We start from the raw sequence: 11,885 nt of genomic DNA, 5'->3' as shown, positions 1-11,885 counted from the left end.
AAAGAAAAAGACAAAAAAAGAAAAAGAAAATATAAGGGGGATGAAAAAATATGTATGTATAAAATAAAAGAAATTAAAAAATTAAAAATTAAAACCCCTATAGCATTACAGTCAAAATGTCACTTTCAATTTACAATAAAGTTTGATTTAATTGCTATTGTTCATAAAACTATAGTTTATATTTTCATTTAGCACTTTACATGACATTTTGTCGCTTTATGAATAACGTTCGCATGCCAAGCAACAACGATGATGAATCCCGCTCAGATCAACAGTGGGAGAACGATTTTGGACCCCCCCCAGCATTATTGATGTTTAACAGAGGTGGGGGGGTCCCAAAAAGTTATTTATTGAAAATATCACAAAAGTGATGTTTCATCTCCTCAATGTTTTCAAGGGCTTCCCTCCCAAAACTATTTACCGCACCTAACCCCCCCACCCGAAAATCATCGACTCCTTACCTTTTCCATACGTGGCCTCCACCCTCCATGTCATTCCTCCACCTCATCCCCTCTCCATGTAATTTAAGCATTGGACGTTCAAATCACCAACCAATCGAATGATGTGTATTAATTCCTCCTGCTAATCGTCCATTTTCCGAATTAATTTCTCCTTCTCCATTAATAGTAATAATCCCATTATGATCCCCACCAATTCCATTATATAACCACCCTGGAAGCCTACAAATTGTTTTCCTTCCATGCTCTTTTAGTCTGTACATGTTAAGCTCAAGCCAATCAAAGTTATCAAGCGTTGTCTGTCAGTGATCCCTTTGCAAAATTTGACTAATTAAGCACTTTGGTAGCCCTATTCTTTCATGCTCAGATTTAATTGAAAATTTCAACGCAGAAAGGAAAGGGAAAGATGAATGAGGAAGACCCCATGATCCCCCCTATCCCAGACCTTAATAAAACTCCCCTGATTGACACCTAGTACAAAATTTTCAAGACTGATTGTGAGTTTGACCTATACGAACTCCAAAATTGGGGAAAACAGAAACACTTGTATCACAATGATGATTTAAGTGTCTGGGAGTCCTTTCTCCCTCAGTTTATCTTCCCACAAACCCATTTGTTCCCTATTTTTTCCACTTGGTGTCACTTCAAATTCCTTCCTAGCAAGAAAGAAGTGATTTCTCAGAATGATGAAATTTTCTTTTCCATCTCTCTTGACGATATTTGCCAAGATTTGAAAATAAATCCCTAAGACTCCCTGCATCTATTTTCCACTGACTCATTAATGGAATTGTATAAAAAACTTACTTTTCCCCAGAGAGCCAATATATTTGAATTCTTTCTCCTTGAAAGTGTTTAATTGCCCAAAACAAATCCCCCATACCATGTCTCCATTTTCCGAGAAATGTCAAAGAAAGTAATTTCCATGGTGAATCACTTACTAGGGTATTATACAGACCAGTGGGTTGATGATGTGTTTTTAGGATGCCTATCAGTGTTCGCATTTGGGTAGAAAACTTCAGTTTTGTTTAATTACAACCAATTTTTATTTGATTCAATCCATGATCAATTTGTGAAATTTAAAGCTAAGGGCATGTTTAAATATCAGTCAGTGTTAGTGTATCTCATGTTATTTTACTAGGCAAACAGATTCAAGTTTCAGTTGCAGAAGATGGAAGAGTAGGGTAACCCATTGTTAGTTATCCATTAGACTTCTCTAGTCAGAAGAAATTCATAGGAGAACACTTATACAAATTTTTTGCACCAGTTCCTTCACACCTCTTTGTGTTTATTATGCAGTGATATTATACCAAGGATATCTCCATAAATCAAGAAAGTCTTACACCTCTCAGAATAGTCAAAGGTTGGAGACTAGTATTTATACCAAAATTATACAGAGATCAGAATTTATGGATGTGAGATATCTCCTTATAAATTACCAGTCTTTGTGTCAGTGACGATTTTTGCTTTGGAGTATGCCAGAAAGATGCTAAATATGGATGAGCTACATTTTTTGTCCAACAAGAAGAAATCAAAGTTCAAGCTAAAAGCACAAGTAGGCCCTTACATTGTAAACACCAGAGCAGCTGCAAAGGAGGTGGAAGTAGTTTTAAAGCAGATGAAGTTCAAACCTAGTTTTACATGGTCTTATGACCCCTTGGGAGTAATTTCTAGGATGAGAGTTGAACAAAAGAGTACTCCATATCCTCATACACCAAGGATAGAGATAGAATAGTATGTTAACCAAGAAGAATGGACAGAAAACACATTAAAGGGAGCATAAGAGCAGCTGGCTAGCTAGTCTTCATTACAAAATCCTATCTCTAACAACAAAGAAATTAAAAGGCCAAGGGAGAGCATGTCTCCCACAAACTTAGAAACAAAAGTTGTATATTTTCTTGTGTTCAAGAGAAGGAAGAAGAATCCACAAATTAAAACCAAAACTAATAACAAAGCTACTCCTCAGGTGATCACCATTCAAGAAGAATCTTTAGAAGAAAGGGATGCATAGGAGCATACTACATTGATTTTGATAGGCTCTCCTACCACCTCTCTCCCTTATGTAGAAGAGACAACTGAGTCTTCTATATCTTCTACTTCTCGACTTCCACCATAGCCAAGTATATTCAAAGGTATAGAGAGATTAAATTAAAACATGAAGCTCTCAAAGCTTCTACATACTCATAATTTTGGAAACAAACTGCCACCACTCAACACAGGTTGTTGTCTTCTTTTGACTCAGAGGAGGGGAAACTTCAAATGGCCTTTTTGGAACCCGAAGTGTCATCCCCTAGAAGTGCTGGAGATTATAAGGCCTCCATTTTTTCAATGGATACTAAATAAGTTCATGTAATCGATCAAATTGATTTTCATAAGCAGGAAAGTGAGATGATTTATTAAACTCTAACCGACTCTGCCATGAATACTTCAAAATTACGGGTTTCATTGAAAAATATGCACTCACAACTTAAGATTGAGAAGATGCCCTCTATGGCCAAAGACACCAGAATCAAAACATTGGAAGAATTAGTTATCAGACTAGGATATGATCCTAGTGATGTCAAGGAAGGAGAGGAGACGATCAAAAGAAAGAATGTGAACATTCAAGCTCTCAAGAAAAAACTCAAACTCTGAACTACATAACACCCTTATGCTAAATAATTCACTAGTTGGAGATGGATAAAGATAAGATGTTTACATTAGTAGTGGAACAAAATGCTCAAATACAGAAAATGGAGCAAGACATGGAGGCACTTCTAAAATAAATAGAGCAATGGGAAACATCAAGGAAATCAACAGAGACATCCATAGGAACATCAACAATAGGGACATCAACAGGAACATTAGTAGTAGGAACATCAACAGGGAGAACATCAACAACAAGGATTGTAACCCAACTTACAACACAAGTATCAGTTTCAGATTCCTCAGAAAATCTAGCTCAATCTTTGGGGGAATTATCATTGACAAATAAAGAGGTGGAGAAATTGTCAGCAACACTCACCAAGATGGAATAAAACAAGATAAACGCAGACAATGCATACTTGGAAGGAGTACAAAAGAGCTTCAAACTTATTCAACAGATTCATAAGTATGAAGACCAATCTATTATTATTCAAATGTTGGCAGAGGAAAAACACAACATTTGGCACAATATTAATGCCAATGTTAGAAACTTGTGGCCTTCCATCCAAATCATTTTTGGAAAGTAAGAATTAGTCTAGAGAGTCGAAGAAGCAATGGATAAAACTAAAACTGATATTGAGCATAGGCCAGAAGAAGCACAAAGGATCACCAAGATGCTAAACTCCAAAACCAGAGAAGAACTTGAAGAGCTCAATTTTCATGACAGAACAAAGACAATTCAATAGAATTTTTTCTTTATTACAGGTAAAAGGACTTCCCACTCCCAGAAAATCTAATGGAAAATTGATTCCATTAGAAAATTACCAAGAACAATTATGCAACATAGTTTCATATGCATCTTAGTTTGCAAAAGCAAAGGGAGCTATCAGTGGAGAAGCCTTTATAGAGGGCCTTTAGTTTGATTTAAACATACAACATGAAATTCATGATTTATTTTTTAATAATCCAATGTTTCAAACTTACACTGAGGTAGATGAAAGGTTTAGAAACATGGTGAATTTTTCTATCCTAGATGAAGAACGGTGGGACCAATTACTAGAATTGGTCGAGAAAGCATAAACAAAAGACCTACAATTTTGGCACAAAAACATAAAGGATGAGATGGAAAATAGCCACAATCAATAACAAATTTCCTTCAAATTTTCAACAAACAACCGAATTTGTCCAGAATTGCTATTTTTCTAGTTCCTACTTCAGAAATATATGTAATTTTGTTAAATTTTAGTTTGTAATAAATTCCTTTTGGAATCCGAAGTTAGTTCAGTAGCAAATCCATAAATACTTTGTTATAAGACTTGGAAAAGGTTGGAACTTGTATGAATAAAGGAGTTGTGCATTGATGTAAGATGTGTATTGTACTGAAAGTGATCAATTTACAGAAATACAAAGAGTTTTATTCCAGGATTCCTATGTCAAACAATTGGTGATGTACTTTCTTATAAAAAAATTATTTCTTTTCTAATTTTTCCATATGTTTTCCTTGTTTACTGTTGCAAGAATATTAAGGGCTGATTTTTCTTAAGTGTACTTTGCTCTAGCTTGTAAACAATATCAATGTTTTAATTCTGATGTTAAGCACAGAATTCATCTTAGTATGTTATATATTTAATTGAACTTAAATCATATTCATCCTTTCACTCCACAGACACCCTATAAGATCCAAAATTTTACCTATCCTAGCCCATTACAACTGCTCTGTCATTTTGTGATTGATTGCCCAAAGGTTTATGAATCCATGCCCAATGGACTTTTCCTACATTTTTCAACCAAAATTTTGAAAAACCCCACCTCAAATTTTCATAACTAGCCTAATATCTTAAAAAATAGAAATCTAAATCAAATAGAGAAATCCCTCTCTAAAGTTGGAAAGGCTAGATCCCAACTTTACAAGTGGTTTATTGGTTGCCTCTGGGTTTCTCTCCTCAACCTAGGGAAATTACGGAGTGATAAAAGAGACCACCACCTCACTTAGTTTCGAATCCATCTGATAATTCAGGTCAATTAAAACATGAGAACCCCATCACACCATGGCTATCTAGTAATGGCAAGGAAATGTTGAAGAACATTGTCAAACCTAGAAAAACACATACAAATGACAACAAGAGAACCAAGAACACACATGCATTCCAAGACTAGAAATGAAATCACACATGAAAATCGATACCTACAAATAATCCCACTGTAGTTGCTTGATCCTTCTTTTCCTTGCTTGATCTTTACTTTCATTTGCCTTCTTGGTCCTTCCTTTACTTTGAAATTTCTTAATCCAATGGTAGAGTTCTCCAAGAATACTTAAAGTGTCTAGGAGTGAGAGAGACAGAGAGAATAGAGGGAGAGCTCCAAAAATGAACTGACAAAAGGTTTTGAATTGATCCTTGAAGCCTTTTTATCAATGAGGCCTCTATTTTCTTCAATTTTGCATTATTTTCTTTTATTTCCTCCTCACATGTAACATATCACCTTTCACCTTCCTTTTCTCTTAATTTCCATTATTTTCATAAATAAAAAGCCAATTAATGCCTCATGTCTTTCCAAGGCATTTGACTTTGCCTTTTCCAATTTCCTTTAACCATAATAACCGAAATGAACACCTACTAGGATGTTTTTCCCAATGTTCAACTTGCAATATGTGTCCCATGACCTTGGTTTTATATTTTTTACATCGATTTTTAACCAGGGTTGTTATAGAAGGAAAATTGCACTTCATGTGAATAGGTTGATGCTACCATTTACCAAAAGATAGTGGTTCACTAACGTATCTTGTGAACACATGACCAAATATTTGCTATGCAGTCAACCAACTGAGCCAAGTTATGGTTAGGCTAACCAAATTGTATTGGAAGGTAGCTAAGCATGTTTTTATAGTACCTCAGAGGCACTAGCCAATATGGATTATGGTACAAACAAACAAATGGATTGAACTTGTGTGGCTTCACAAATGCATATTGGGTAGGCAGTCCATCCAACCGAAAGAGTACATTAGGTGTAATTTTCAGTGTTGGGTCCGCAAAAATTTCCTAGTGCAACAAGAAGTAGAGGTCTGTGGTGCTCATCTCAACAAAGTTGAATACATGGCTGCAATTCAAGCAACATGTGGGCCTGTTTGGTTAGTAGATGGATCCACCTGTGATCTATTGTGATATTCAGAGTTGCATCAAGCTCTCTAAGAATCTGGTATTTCATGATAGATCTAAGCATATAGATATCTAGTATCAACATTTATGGGATTGTGTGTAGAGGAGGATAATGTTGCTACAATACATGTCATCATAGGAACAAGATGATGACATATTTAAAAAGTCTTTTCAACAAGGAAGTTCGAATTCCACAAGTGCAAGATAGGGGCAGTTGAAAATTCATTTCTTTTTAAGAGGCAATGTTGAGAAGTGTATCAAGAAATCAATTTGACTTCACCTTGGTAAAATTGAGAAAATTTGGAATTTACACATCAGTGGACAACTTGGAGGATATTAACTAAGGTGACATGGCTCTTGCCACTTAGTTAGCTCAGTAAATTCAAGTTAGTTGGATTGGAGTTCAGTTTACATGTGTTGATTTCTAATTTGTAGCAATCTAGTCTAATTAATTCTAGTTGTACACGGTTAAACTAGTTCTAATAGTTAATAGAACTAGTTTGAGGTATGTTATGTAGTAGGAAAATAGTATAACTTAAATCAATTAATCAAAAATAGCTCATGAATGCAAGGAAATCGAATTTCTTAGTTGTGGTGGAGATTCCAAGGCAGTGTAACATGAGTTGTATACTAGTTTTGAGTGTACATGTGTTGCATGCAATCAGTGATCAATCCTTGGGAATTACGCAATCAATTTGGAGGAAATTCCTAAAGAACGGGGGCCAATTTCCTCGGGATTTGCGCAAGGAAATAGGAGCTCAGGTGGAGGTGGAAATTGACTAAGTCTAGGTCAAATATTTTCATTGAGCAAGGAAAACAATTATTCACTTGCAGTTTGAACTCAGATCATGAAAGCAATTGTTATACATTCTCTATTCATCTAATTAATGCAAGAAGGCGTAAGGGGTTTTTATGAGTTGTTTTCCCCTAGATAAATTTGTGTACTTGTGTATGTGATTGATGCATGTTTGTGGATTTTGTTATAAATTGTGAATTAATTTCCACAAAGTAGTAGATTAGAATTGTGTCTCTTGATTTAGATTAAATTTCTTGAGTTGTTGCAATTATATCACCTTATTTCTACTATTCCCAAGTTGAATTTATAGATTTTAAAGAAACCTTTGCTCCTATAGCTAGATTTGAGGAAATAAGAATGTTTCTAGCATTTGCATCTTATAAGAACTTTAGAGTGTATCAAATGGATGTAAAATCAACATTTATTAATGGAGAGTTGGAAGAGTAGGTATAACTCGAAAAATATAACAACCCCAATTAAAAATCCATGTAATAAAGTTAATAAAGGAAAAATAATAACCAAGGTCATGAGACACGTATTCCAAGCTGAATGTTGGGAAAAACATAGTGATGGGGATCACTTGTGATTAATTGATGGATATGGAAATTGGAAAAGGAAATGGCAAAGGCAAAGAGGCATTAATTGACATTCATGTATGAAAATAAAGGAAAATAGGAGAAAAGGAAGGTGAAAGGTCATAAATTTTCATGTGAGGAAAATTGAAGGAAAATTAAGAAAATAGAGGCCTCAATGATAAAAAGGCTTATGAGGATCAGTTGATGGCTTTTGTTGGTTTTGGCTTTTTGTCAATTTTAGTTTGGAGCTCTCCTATATTCTCTCTCTCTTGTAATAGACCTGGGTTAAGAGTTCATGTAATAAAGTTAATAGAGGCAAAATAAGACCAAGGTCATGGGACACATATTCCAAGATGAATGTTGGACAAAGTATCCTAGTGGGAATCACTTGTTTATTATAACTAAAGGGGAATTGGAAAAGGAAATGGAAAAGGCTTTGAAAGGAAAAAATGACATTATTGGCATTTATATTATGAAAATAATGGAAATTGGGAGAAAATCGAGGTGAAAGGTAATAAGTTGCAAGCGAGGAGGAAATTCAAGGAAAATTAAGGAAAATAAAGAAATTAGAGGCATCAATAATAAAAAGGGTTCTAAGGATCAATTCACAATTTTTGTTGGTTAGCCTTTTGTCAGTTCATTTTCAAAATTGTTTGTAGAGAGGAGAAGAGCACCAAGAGGAGAAGGAGAGAAAGCAAGCAAAGAAAAGAAAATTAAAGCAAGGATCAAGCATGTAAAGGTTGGATCAAGCGACTTAAGTAGGAATTATTGCAGGTAACAAGTTGCAGGTATTATTTCCTAGTTATTTTTGGCATCCATGGTATATGCATGTGTGTATTTTGTTTAATTGTTGTCATTGGCATGGTTTTTTTCTGGTTTCAATAGTGGTTTTAGCCTTGCCTTTCCATTTCCAGATAGCCATGGTGTGATGGGATTCATTCTTGATTGAGCTTTGGATTACCAAAAGGTTTTGGATCTGGGTGAGGTGGTCATAGGAAAATCCCAAGGGTTGGGTGTGGAGATAGTTTTCTCTGGAAATCCCTCAACAGGTGGGTGGATATAAGAAAATTCCTCAAGGGATAGTGAAGGAATTATGAGGCATCCAAGCTCGGTTTGGTTTTGTGATTTCAGGACCAATTTAGGTGAGATCACGGTATTCTGAGGGTGCAGGTGTTTTAACCTCTAAATTCCCTTGGTGTTTTATGGATTAATTTGTCCCATGAGATCCAACTTTCATGCTTGGAATATGGAATGATTGTGATTCACTGAAAGAAGGATTTGGTTCAACCTAATTTATGGTCGGGTGGTACATGGAAGTCCCTAACTTAGTTGGATTTTGCATATGGTTAATCAGAGCTAAGTTCTTCTTGTATGTATGAGTAAATCTACTTGTTATCATGTGGCTATAATTATTGTTTTATCATTATTAATTATCTGGTTATATGATGGTTATAAGCATGGTTTTATGAAATATTCAACTTATGGCTCTTGTCATGTTTGGTTGATATATGAATGGTTACTAAATCCATGACCTAATTGGTATTATGGCAGCTATTGTGAGAGGGAATTAGTCCTTCTTGGTAATCCTCAGATAACTTTCAGATCACTATGTCTAGATATGCATTCATGGCCTGTAGGTTGCATTTCACCATGTGTTTGATAGAATGACTGTAATGGTTATACTAGGTTAGGAAAAGTGCTTGATTAAGTTTTGTGTTAGATGCCTTATCTATGTTTTATTTATCATTTTTTGAATTTTCATTAAGTTATAGGTAGAGGTCTAAATGCTAGCCCTGAAAAAAGTGGGTTAAATCGTGTGGTCGTTGGCACAAAATCGTCTGAAACAGACTGCAGTTGTTGGGAAGTAGGTCTATGGGAACTATTGGAGGGTTACATTCACTTGGAGGCCTTTCCATGGGAGTGACTAGGGGTCTAGATCATTGGAAAAGGAAGTTAAATATGGGGTTGAACACTTGGAATGGTTGGTTTGTTGCCAGGGGTCTTGTAGCACCTGAGGGAAGTCAGTAAGGTCTTTTTATGTCAGCTGAATTTCCTTAAGCTCATCTATGAGGTTGAGTAATGTCATAGTAGCCCCTTAGCTCATGTTTAACCTGGGAAAGCTAGTGAAAGTGGGTAGATATGAGAGGAGGTGTGTTACAGAGTGGTATAAGGCATGGTTCAAATACTTGGACTTAATGGCTATATGCATGTGGTTATGCATGCATTGTCATGGCTATGGTTGTCATGTATGCATGATGTTGATCTATTGATATGATTATGAATATACATGTATCATGCTAATGAGGACTAATTTTGTAGATGAGATAAGTCTCCCCTGAATGTCATTGAGGTATGATTTTGGTTATGGTATCTATTTGGTTTATCTAACATGGTATACTGACAGGAAGAAGAGAATCATAAATGATGAGAAAAATGGTAGACTACAATTCATGTGACTCTCCCTACAGATCAGTTGGGTAGAAAGCAGATGAGTACTCTCTTGATATAGTGGATACATTGAGGAGTTTTATGGTAGAGATCATGAGTTGCAAGGTAGATATTGATAGGTTGGTTGAGGCTCTGGAAAGACTTGGAAGGGCTCAGGAAAAGCAAGAAAAGGTCAATGCAGTCATCCTTCAGAGTTTTTCAGACTTGTAGAAACAAGAATAGTTGAGGATTAGTCAAGAGAATGAAGAGAAGACTAATGGAGCTTATGGTAGTAGATCTCAGTTAGGATCCAGGTTGGATAGAGGGAAAATAGTTAGAGGTGGAAGATCATTGGATACATTTGCTAGGAAGATTAGTATGCATGGGTATCATTCTAGTTCCTAGTCTAGGAGACATCATCACTACCATCATCCTTATAGGAAGAGTGAGTACTTTCTTGAGGAATTCAAGAAAGTCAAGCCGCCTATTGTAGCATCCATTGTCCTTTTAATTTTATTTTTAGTTTTATTACAAAAATGAAAGAAAAAATCAAATATTATGTTGTAGCGAAATAAGGGGAAAAGCGGAATTTTGAAAGAAATAACTTATTTTATTTTATTGACGACTTTTGAATGTGAGAAACCTGTGAGAAGATCTGAGCAGTTTTCTTGCAACGCAACAGATCCGACGGTAATCGCGTGGGTAACTAGAATGAAGTTTAGTGCAGATATTAGACATGATGGTGTATGAAATGCAGTTTAATCCATTAAAGTCTAGATCAATCGCAGTTGTCCATCGAAAGGGATGAGATCTAATGGATATTGCGTCGAAAATTAATTAGGTTTTATTTTTAAAATTGGACCCGATAAATCTTTAACTCACAGTTTTATTTCTTATCGGGTCTATGTGGGAGTCAAAGGGTTGCTAAAAAATGGACATAATAAGGTTTTTTTCAATTGGTTTAAAGTTTCGTTGAATTCCGAAGGATTGGACCGTCCATTGACTGGGTGATCGGATGGTGATCATGCATAGCTTAGGCAGATGTGATAAGTTAATGAACCAGAGTCTAAATCCTTTTCAGTTCCGTGATTTTCCATATTTTGTGTAAATCAACCGATTTCGTTGTTTTAGAAAAATAACCAAAGTTAGAGACGAACGACTAAAATTCCAAAGGCAATGGTAATTGGTCGGGTTTCTTTGTCTTTCCACTAATCGGAACACTCCTAATACATACGTGGGCCCAAGTACATGCACGGAGTTTTGTCAAAATGCAGTTTGTTGTGTTAAAATAGTTTAAATATTATCAGAACATCTATAGAGAAACTTCATCAATCTAAACAGTGAACAACCATTCTAAATTCTGTTACTTCTTGTTATTTTATTTTCTTGAGAATGAGTTGTCTTTTACCCTCTAATGTAATATTCTGTTGTGATTTTTACTTTAGTTGATTAGTAGATAGTTAATCAGTTTGACAGTTCTGGCGATTACCAACTGTCTCATAATGCATAAAAAGAGGAAAATTTACAGAGAAACGGTTTGAACTTTGGAGAACCTGGAGACTAGGCCACTGTATTCTTGATAAAACAATTGATTAATGAAAGAATTAGAAGTTTTCCACACATTGTTGGGTATGATTTTGTGACTTCTCTGTTATGTGTCATCATATGTTTTCTTCCTTTAAGTATGGTAATGAAGCTATAGGTCTTTATTTTCTTATGCAAATGAAGTTAAAATCCCTTAAAAGAGCACTCCTATACTTGAAGTTCCTACCTTTGCAATTCTTCTAAGTTACAGATAGTAGTTTCTATGTAAGACAATATATTATCTTTAACTTCTCCAAGTGTCATAGAT

This window comes from Pinus tabuliformis, chromosome 8 (assembly GCF_031772625.1).
Source record: "Pinus tabuliformis cultivar Carrire ecotype Pingquan chromosome 8, CPIR1, whole genome shotgun sequence".
Lineage (NCBI taxonomy): Eukaryota > Viridiplantae > Streptophyta > Pinopsida > Pinales > Pinaceae > Pinus > Pinus tabuliformis.
The sequence above is the reverse complement of the archived record's forward strand: the minus strand, read 5'-3'. Positions refer to the sequence as shown.